We start from the raw sequence: 10,989 nt of genomic DNA on the forward strand, positions 1-10,989 counted from the left end.
CACACACCATCTCTAACTAGCAGACATGAGCACCCTATGGAGACCAGAGTTGCTATTAAAAAGAGCAGGGATCCCCCCGGGCTCCCCCTGCCCCGCCCCCCCGGAAGTCCCTAGAATTAGATTCTGACAGAGGTGATTCCTGCTACTTACTGCTTTCTCCCCGCTCAAAATTTTTTTAATTTAGGGGAAGTCCGGTCATAAAAATAGTAGTTCCCGTTTATCGAGGGCTTGTTCCATGCCAGGGGCTGTGATAATGAAGCTCATTGTACTCAATTAGTCCTCACCCTACCAGGTAGGCATTGGCCACTGCTCTAAATAAAGCAGGTTCCTCAACCTCAACTCTCAATATTTAGGGCTGGGGAATTCTTTCTTTGTATGGGGAACGGGAGGGTTGCCGCCCTCCGCATACTGTAGGACATTTAGCGGCACCCTTAAATTTCCCCTCTAGATGCCAGTAAGAGCATCCCCTCCTTCCCAGTCGTGACAACCAGAAATGTCACCAGACATCATCAGATGACCCTGGAACAGAAGCCACAAAGCTGCTCCTTACCTGAGGTCACAAAACCAGCACACGGAGCCACCCTGGATTTGAACACCAGGCCGTTTTTATCCCAAAGTCAGTGTTCTGAGCCCCTTGAGCTGCCTCCGATCCGACTTCTTTCTCACATAGGTGCTCCTGAAGAGATTTCGTTCACAGACACGGTTCACAAAGATGTTTATGATAAAATAATATGTGAGTACATGCTCGCTGAAAAAAGCCTTCTAATTGCCTCCAGTGCTAGCAGTTTGGCAGGTGCCTGTACCTGTCCCTATATACCTATGTGTGTATATAGGGAGACCAAGACATGTAGACTTACACATACACTGTCTTGTCATTACTCTTGTATTTTTATCTTACTATTTCTTGGAGACCTCTCCTTCGTGATTGAAGGACTTCTTCAAATAAAGCCCAGATGTCACCCCTGAGAGGCACTGCGTAAGCACTCAGTATAAAATGCCAGCCATAACCCTCACCTTTATTCTGTTTCACAAGATTCCTTCCTCGGAATTCTACTGTATATTTATTGGTTCTTTGTTCACCGACTGTCAACCCTGCTAAAATGTAATCCCCATGAAGGTCCATACTGTTTCGTTCTCTGCTCTATCTCCAGTGCCAAGAACTGGCCCTGGCACATAGTAGGTGCTCAGTAAATACTTATTGACTGAATGAACGACTGGACCTATCCTATTCCTTTGCATGGCCGCATGTAGTAGCCCGTTATGTGGACGGGGGAATGAATTTATTTAGCTATTCCCCTCCGGTGGGCGTGGAGTTTGTTTTCAATTTTCCACTATCACATTATATGCACCACAGGGAACAGAACTGCACGTAAATCCATGTGCGCAGATCGAAGTAGGTCAACTGGAGAGAGTCCAAGAACCGAAATTGCTGGGGCAAAGGATTCACACATTTTGAATGTTGATGGAACTTACCAAATTGTCCCACAAAAAGGCAGTGTGGAAGAGAGACTTCCAGGATGTGAACAGCGCCAAACCCTCCAGCTAGATCCGGGCCAGTACAGAGATGGCTCCCCGTAAACCCCCTCAGAGACTCTCTGATGGACCCCTCCCCTATGCTCCAAGGCATGCTGGTTCCTGGAGCAGGCCTTAGCCGCCCTGGCAAGCATGTAAGACATTTTCCCACACCAGCACCCCATCCATCCCGCCCTGTTCTATACAATTCTTTAGTGTCTTCCCAGGAAGGACATCCACATCCTCTTACCTCCATCTAAGATGCACCTTGTATGTAAGTCCCTTGATAAACTGCGAATGCAGTGATGAGGTTGTCAGCTTCTTTCTCCGATTTCTTGGCCCCAGGAAATTTTATGACCAGGCAGGGTGAGTTGACCTCTCTCCCATCTGTGAATGACCATGCCCTTTATATCCTTAACTGCCTGGAATTGATTTTGTGTATGGTGTGAGATAGGGGGAGGGCCCACACTTATTTTTTTCTTGCTGAACTACTAATTGTCCTAACAGTATTTATTATATAGTTTCGTTTATTTGCAATACTATATCCGAGACATTCGGTTCTGTAGCAAGAGTCTTCTATTCCACTGAGCTATTTGTCTCATTCTACCTTATGTGGTTTAAATTCACATTACATTATTTTTATAGTATGTTTTTATTAGGCAAGTGTCTCTCATCTTCCAGATCCTCCTCCAGCTTTTAAATGTAAGCTTTTCTAGTGAAATATGCATACAGAAGGGTCTATAAATCACAAGTGAATAAATAGCTCTTTGAATTGTCAGAGTGAGCATACCTGTCTAACCTCATCATTGTTATCAAAAATTTCTTGGTTATTTTTATGTATTTTCTTAATTCAGTGAAATTTAGATTTGTTTTCTCAACTTCTATGAAAAAAAAATCCATGTAGGATTAAGATGGGCATGGCTTTGGGTTATTAATTTGGGAAGAGAGTATCTTTACAATATTAAGTCTTATCTCCAGAATTAGCATTTTTTTTTTTTTCTGGATTGTCTACTTCAGCCACCACCGACTTATTACCCTGCAACTACGTTTTTATTAGTCGGTGGGTTTATGACCAAAAATAGTGTGAAAAAAGGAAGAACCCCTAAGAATGGGCAAACGAATCTTACGGCATCTTTCTGCATTGTGATATTATTTTGTATTTAGTTCCATTAAGACTATTCTTCCAACAGAAACGTCCGTGATCTTGCCACCAACTAGAAACGCTGGCTCCAATTTCCTTCCCCTCTGGGGGCTGGGTCTGAAGAATCAGGCTTGTATAGTAAAGGTGCCTTGTAGTTTTATGCGGTGTTATATGATGAAGCTGTCATGATGAAAGAGCCTCCATTGATTGACCACCTACAATGTGCCAAGCGTTGCACTAGGGAACTCAAATACGTTGTGGCCTTTATTCTTCATGGTGACCTTACGAGGAAAAGTCTCGTCGCCTCCCTTTTCCAAAGGAGAATATAGGACCTGGGAAACGTGACTTCACCAAGGGCACCAGCTCCTGCGTGGAATTCAGAGTGGGGTGTGTTTGGCTCTTTCTGTATCCATTATCGTCTTCCATCTGGTTCTCTGTCTAATTAACATTTATTCTTTCATTTATTTAGCAAATGTTTGCGCACCTACACTGTACCTTAGGTCATACCTTATTCTAATCCTGGATTAGATGCAGGGATTGAACGGTGAGCAAAATAAGGTCTTTGTTCTCTATTCTAATTAGGAAGAAAGAAAAACAAAATATTATGATCTCAGGAAGTGGCAGAGTACAGCCAAGATTTCAGTCCTAAATGGTCTTGCCTCCAATAAGTGTTGATAAGGACGTGTAGAAATTGGAACCCTTATGAACTGTTGGCAGCACTGTAAAATGGTGCAAATGCTACGGAAAACCATATTTCTTCAAAAAAAAAAAAAACTAAAAACAGAATTACCATGTGATCCAGCAATTCCACTTCTGGGTACATATCCAAAAGAACTGGAAGCAGAGTCTCAAAGACATTTGCACACCCGTGTGTTCACGGCGGCATTATTCACAACAGTCAAAGAGGAGAAGCAACCTAAGTATCCCCCGGATAAATCAATGGATAGATAAAATGGGGTGCATATAATGGAATATTATTTAGCCTTAAAAAGGAAGGACATTCTGCCACATGCCGCAAGGTGGATGAACCTTGAGGATATTACGCGAAGTGAAATAAGCCAGTCACAAAAAAGACAAAAACTCCATGATTCTACTTATCTGAGGCTTGTAGAGCCATTAAACATAGAAACATAATGTAGAATGGTGGTTGCTAGAGACTGAGAGAAGTTGTTTAATAAATGTAGTTTCATTCTTGCAGGATGAAAAGGTCCTGGAGATTGGTTGCACAATGTGAATACACTCGATGCTGAACTGTACACGTAAAAATCGCTAAGATGATAAATTTTATGTTATACATATGTTCCTGTAATTAAAAATAAAAAAGACAGAATCCTACTTATCAACACCCCCTTCCAGTCGGAACTCCCATTCACCCCTACTTTCAGTCTTGGTAACCCCTAATACAATAGACCCTTATTGGATATTGTTGGATTAATTCGTAACTTAAAAAAAAAAAATTGTGTTGCCTCTATTCTGTTTTCGATCATCTGTTCAGGTAAAATGACAAACACAAAAATGCCACGCGACCCCCGTCACCCTAAATCTCCAGTTCGCACTCTCTTTAGCCACGTCCTCAGATCAAAGAAGGTATCGTTCGTGTAAGGTCATAATCAGCACGTCCTTCCTGTGCGGTGAGGCCTTTCTCCACCTGGCAGGCCTGCTTTTCCATGTCTCTGTGTAATCTGTCGCTCGCCAGTGTCACTTCCTGTTCCCGTGTGTTGACAGAGCCTCGCTTCTTTGTCTGTTCTTCTCTCGTGGGGCAGTTCGATTTCCTCTCACACTGGGGCCATTATGTGTCACACGGTGATAAACGAGCCAGGACACATGTTGGCTTACGCTTCCTGGATCTCCGTTCTTGTTCTGCGATCCTCCTTCTCCATTCACGTTTCTATTCATTTTCAGCCTCACTCAGGGCTTGGCAAACTCTGGCCAGCCAGCTGCCTCGTTTTATAAATAAAGTTTTATTGGAACACAGCCATGTCCATTTGTTTACGTATTATCTATGGCCACTTCGAGTTACAGTGGCAGAATTGAGTAGTTGCTATGGAGACTACGCATGGCCCCGAAAGTATAAAATATGTATTATCTGGCCCTTTATAGGAAACTTTGCCAGTCTCTTGCCTAAACTAATTCAGTTTAAAGTGCAAAAGGTTAAATTTTGTATCTGAGCCTGGCACTTCTTATGTAGGGTGGTGTGTAAACAGAGCATTCGAAGCCCACCTTGGTGTCTTAACCTCCAGGGTTTTCCCCTTGCTCCACCCCCTGCTGGGAGCCTCCTTGATTGCAGACTTTAGCTGTCTGCCCTGCACGCCCATCTGAGTGGTGAACATCCCAGTCTTGTGTAATTATTTTTCACCTCACATCATTAGGTTGATCTGCTTGTCCCTTTATCTGTTCTCTGGTTTATGATCTATTCTTCCCCCTCTATCCTGTAACCTTTTTGAGGGCAAGAATCTCAGTTCTCCTCACCATCCGGAGCAATGTCTGGCAATAGATGGTGTTAAAATATCTGTTGTATGAGAGAGACAGAGACAGAGAGAAGTGCCTTTCTAGACTTCTTTGCTTACAGTTTGTCCTTACAAAAATATGGACCAGCCCAGGTTTTATCTAATTCCCTTCATCTGACTGCTCAAGAAATGGAGTCCTAGAGAAGTGGAATGACTTTCCCAGGCTTTGGGGTTCCGGTCATGTAATCCAGCTACAGATAGATCATCTTTCCTGGTCCCTGTTCTTTCTAGAATTAAGAGCAGCCTTACACCTCACACCATTCTATTCCTTGGCTCCAGCCTCCCCACAAAGCGGGGACCTCTTCCTTATTTGGGTGTTTCACCAAGCCACCTTCATTGTCCTAGAAACAAAACAAGCAGCATCCGTGAGGGCCAGGACCTGAGGGGCATGGGGAGAGGAGGCCGGGAGGAGAGGCTTGGCTGGCGGTGAGAGGAAGCAGGGCCATGCTTCCTCAAGGAGCTACAGGGCCCTTGACCTCGTGGGGAAGTTTTCTGCCAGCCACGAGCAGAATTCATTCCATGAGTGGCATAAATTACCCTTCACAGTTTGTCCTTGCAGCTAATCCGCAAGTGATAGTAAATATGAACATTCCTCAGCTCTACTGTGGCACTCGTTATGGGGACCCGGTTAGGAGCGAGCATGTGCTTCATGTCAGGCCTGGGGTGTCATCATGATGATTAATGGCAGCATCAAGGGTGGCTCAGGGCCCAGTAGGTACCTGTGTTTCAATATCCCCAAAGCCGCCTGGATAAACATACAACATAAGATGGTGAGTTGCTCAGCAATGGCAGCTTCAGGACAAGTGGCCTGACCCCGATGGCCACAGGTCTCTCTTACATAGAAACCGTTTGTTGTGCTCACTTCACAGATGGGGGAGGGGGGCAGGCTCGGAGAAGCAAAGCCACTTGGTCTAGTCAGAGTTGGTAAGTGGCAAAGTCAAGAGCAATAAGGAGAGATTTTTGCAAGCCACCGTTTCATTTCATAATCCAATATAACGAAGAGTAAATCCTCAGCGGAGACCTCAAATTCTTAACTTCTTGAAACATAAGAGCCATTCTTCTAAATAACCCCGGAATCAGAGGAAAATCACAACCAAAATGGCAAATTATCTAGACTAGACTCCAGAGTAATAAAATGTAGATACTGTTTATACCAAAGCATAAGAGATGCAGCCAATGCAGCCCACAGAGGAAGTTTGGAGCCTTAGAAACTCAATATTAAAACAACTAAAAACAAGCGAATTGAGCATTCAAGTTAAGAAAATAAAAAATGTAATTTAAAAAAAGTAGGAGTAAGACATTAAAGGTTAACCCTGCAATAAATGAAGTAAAAATGAATCAGTAGAAATGATAAATAAAATAGATTTTTTTAAAAAAAGATTCTTTGGGAGAAAAGTACTATGAAACAGATAAATCTTGGCAAATCGAATTCAGGCAAAAAGTTAAGAGAGCAAGATTAGAAATAAATAAGGAGACATGACGCGGAGTTGGGAAACATTTACAAACCCATTCAAAAACAAGTTGCACAACATCTTCCTCCGCCCGCCTCGCTGCCCTCAGGCCCTCACAGGTGATGTTCTCCCCATAAACCGCTGGCAAAGCTCCGTCTGAGTCTGTCCCCCAGTGAACCCAGCCAAAGATGGGGACCGATTGGAATAGCCATAGCAATTGAATATGCCACTCCAGAGATGATGACTCAGAGGAGGGTCTCGCCCAAGGTCACGTGGCCACTTCTGCATCACACCCACTTCCTAAGGGTCCAGGATGAGTAATTTGTTTATGTTCTGAGGATGCAGTGAGCATCCCATTCAGGACCACTTCAAAATGCTTTGGTTGCACAAAGAAGAGTTTGCTGCCTTTTCTATAGGCAATGGGGAGCCAAGGAAGGTTCTTGAGAGGGAGCATGGTACAATTAAAGGTGAGATTTAAGCTTGTTTATCTGGTTGCACATTCATGCATGCATGCATGCATGCATGCATCCAACAAATATTTATTGAGCATCTACTATGCGCCAGTCACTGTTCTCAAACCCGGTCTTCGTCCACAGCACTGAACAAGACAGATGTAAGTCCTTGCCTTTAGGTGAGAACTTGGCTTGTTGGAGAAAGTGAAAGGAAGCCAGTGTGGCTGAAGGGGATGCGAGGAGGCAAAGACCGGGCCTTTGCAGGCCACCGTGGGAACTCCGGAGTTTTGGGAAGGGCAGCCCGACGCCTCTGGAAGGTTTCAGCTGGCAGGTGACATGTTTCGAGGTACGTTTCTAAAGGTTTTCTCTGGCTTCTGTGAGAAGCATATGTAACAGCAGAGAAACCAGCAAGGAGGCCATAGATGAGAATGGCAGTGGCTTGAACCAGCCTGGTGGCAGTGGAGTTGGACAGGAGTGGACAATTGGGGACACATTTTGGAGATGGTGGTGAGGAAAACGGAGGAATTCAAGAGCGATGCCCAACTTTGGAGTTTGAGCTACTGGGTGGTGTCATGAGGAGCAAAGACTGAATGTCGCACGGGGGCCAGGGGAGGAATAAGTGTTTCGGGAAATCAAAATGTCTTTTTAGGGTGTTTCGAGTAGGCAATTAGCTATTTTGGTCCAGGGCCCAGGAGATAGGTCAGGATGCTGATTAGAATGTTAGGTTCACTGTGCATGTGTTTCTCTACAGCAGCAGAGTGGGGGAGGTCCCCAAGGACGTGGCCAGGGACGGCAGTGGGGGTCTAAAGACGGATGACCACGAGCACAGAGGTGCCATGACGGGACCCGGCGGTGACGGCTGTGACACCGAGAGCCAGGGGGTGGCACACAGGGTGGCACCCTGGCTGGGGGGCACTGGGGAGAGATGGCGTGAGAACTGGGTCAGGGAGGGCGGACGAGGCTCACCAGACGTGGGACAGAGTGGAGGGATGGGGCCCTCGGAGCGAGATGGCCGGCCAAGGGCGGCATTTTGTGTTTTTTTAACACGAGAGGTCCTGAGAGGCAGACACTGAGGCTCCACCAAGAGGGGATTGTTGGAAAAATAGGTTCTGGAGGGGGGAAGCGAGCCAGGCCTGCTGTCTGCTCTCTCCCTGAGTGCCCTTGGAAAGTTACAGGGACGTTCTGGGGCTCTGTTTTCATATCTCCAAAATGAGACCCCCAGGCCCTCAATGACAGCATGTTGCCCTGGGCTTCCGCCCCGCCCTGGGTGGGGTAGGTCTCTGGACAGAGCAGGTTCCAACCGGGAGGCAGTTTTGATGGCCTGATGGTCCTGGACTGTCCCCAGGGAGGCCACCAGGCTCCCCTGGGCCTACCTCGCTCCAAGTTTCACACCCAGGCCTGGCTGTCCCCTGGAGGCTTAGTCCAGACTGCTATATGTTTTTGAGGGAAAAATCAAAGTTTAGAATCTGAGGGGTTGTCTTGGCCCTGTCAAAGGACTCTAGCATGAGACGGGCTTGGATTTGATCCTGGCTTTGCTGCTTCCTGGCTTGAGGACTTTGAGCCAGGACTTTTCCTCTCTGGGTCTTTGTTTTCTCATCTGCAAAATGGGTACCATCATCATCATTGGTTGTTATGAGGATTAAATGAGATGATAGCTATAGAATCCCTTCGTTCCTCCCTCCTCCCTCCTTTTCTTTCTTTCTCTTAGAGGAGCCACATTGTAGTGCTGGAGTCTCCCTCTTCTAGGGTCCTGTTATCTGGGTGGGGCCTGGGCCCCTGGGGCTCTGATAAGGCAGGCTTAGCCTCTGCCCCAACCACAGTAGTCTGGGCTCCTGGGGCCCATGGCCTGCGTTTATCTGTCTAGCCCTTCTGCTCTCCCTCCTGAGCCCAGTATCAGCAATAGACCAGGACGCCACACAGTACGAAGGGAGGAGCACTGTGAACTTGGCAGATGGGCCAGAAAACAGGCACACAGTGGGTCCAGAGAGAGCAAGGGACTCACCTGAAGCCATAAGGCAAAGGAAAGATCTGGTGGCAGCTTGTCACGCAGTCTCCTGGGGGGCATTCAGCCCAGGTGGCAGTGGCCATTGCTGCCTGGGTTATAGAAAGGGTGTGGATGCACTTAGCAGCCTCTGAAACAGAATGCCAAGGTCAGACCCTGTGAAGGTCTGCCCGTTCCTGGGTTATTTTTCCCTCCAGGGGATTGCTTGGCCATTTCTGAAGCCAGTTTTGGTTGTCACACTGGTGGGTCCAGTGAGTGGAGTCCAGAGGTGATGCTCAACGACCAACAATGCACAAGACAGCCAGGCCCACAGAGAATAATCGTTTCCAAACACGGTTAGTTGAGATTCTGGCCTGGTGGCCTGTGTCGCCCGCGAGTCTGCCCGCTGTGCGCTGGCGCCACCTGGTGGCTTTAAGAGACACTGCAGCAGCAGCCGGAGGGACCAGAAATGATCCCTCCAACGTTCCTGTGGTAATACCAACGGCAGCCGCAGCAGCGATCGCCTGCTCACGTGCCGGGTGGAGAGACGTCTTATCGGATAATTCCAAACGCCACGTCCACACGAACTGGCTACTCGGAATGGATGCATCTGACACTGAACTCCCGATCTTGCGCTCAGCCTTCTCCAACTCAAAGGCAGTTTCACATTCCCCAGACGCCCAGGACGTCGCTCAGACTCCCCTCTGCCTGTCGCCCCCTTGTTCCTCCCCTGCTCAGAATCCCCCATGGCCCCCACCTCATTCACAGTGAAAACCAAAGTCCTCACATGGCCTCAAGGCCCTCACCTCAGTTTTTAAAATGGGAACACACTCTAGCTTTACCCCTCCTGCACTCGTTTTTGTATACAGCAAGAATCGCCCAGTAAGTATATTCTACTCGTGTATCTTGCTCATTTCCTCCATGTGAACAGCTCCCTGGGGACAGGGGCTGTGTGTCCATAGTTACTGCTCTCTCCTCAGCATCCAGCGCTGTGCCTGGCACATAGTAGGTGCTCCACAAATATTTGTTGAATAAACGGATGGATGATCTGCACAACACACCATACCCAGCCTCACTCGAGAACTTTATAGGTTCTCGTCCCACCTCCCGCTGCCAAGGCTGTGTGACATTAGACAAGCCAGTTAACCTCTCTGGGCCTCCGCTTCCAGACAGGAACAAAAATAGTACCCACCTCACTGTGTTCTGAGAGCATTGATCTACAAGTGTTTAGAACAGTATATGGGATCAATAGGTTCTCAATGGGGACAATGTCTTACTTCGGCCACCTTTCCCACCTTCCTCCTCCTCTCTCCACACCCTCGGCCCTGAAGGGAAGGGCTCGTTTCCCAGTCATCTTCATTAGCTCTTTGCACACAGTAGGTGCTTGTTAAATGCTGGTGTTTGGGGAAGGAAAGTGATGTTTGAGGGATGTTTCTCCTGTTTGCCATGCGCTATGAGGCAGTCTCTCCTATTCCAGCTTACGTGAAGAAAACGAGTTTTCCACAGGGGCAGAGGCAGACCTGAGCTTCTTAAGCTGGTCAGGTGCTCTACTTCTGGTCATCTGTGGCTGGGGGTGAGGGCCAGAAACGGGGCGAGCAGAGGGAGGGGAGGGGTTGTCATTCTGCAGAATGACCAGCAGAGGGCAGCAGAGACCTGGGACGCCTCTGTCTGCCGCAGGACCCCGAGGGTGAGTGCATCCTTAAATTTTGCCCGCTAGACACCTCCTTTGCCTCACCCTAGCCCCCACCCCGCCCCCACTCTGGCCTGAGAGGCTCTGTGCTACCAAAAGATGCCTTTCTCCTGCCCTACCTCGAGCATTTTGCTCTCCCGGGCTTTGTGCTAAGTAAGGGCTTCCCACGTTAGCCTTTGCAACAACCCTAGTGGTGCTGTTATTGCCCCGTTATGCAGAGGCGGTAACTGAGGCTGCATTGCATGTTGGGTGTAC

This window comes from Rousettus aegyptiacus, unplaced genomic scaffold (genome assembly GCF_014176215.1).
Source record: "Rousettus aegyptiacus isolate mRouAeg1 unplaced genomic scaffold, mRouAeg1.p scaffold_m13_p_12, whole genome shotgun sequence".
In the NCBI taxonomy this organism is placed as follows: Eukaryota; Metazoa; Chordata; class Mammalia; order Chiroptera; family Pteropodidae; genus Rousettus; species Rousettus aegyptiacus.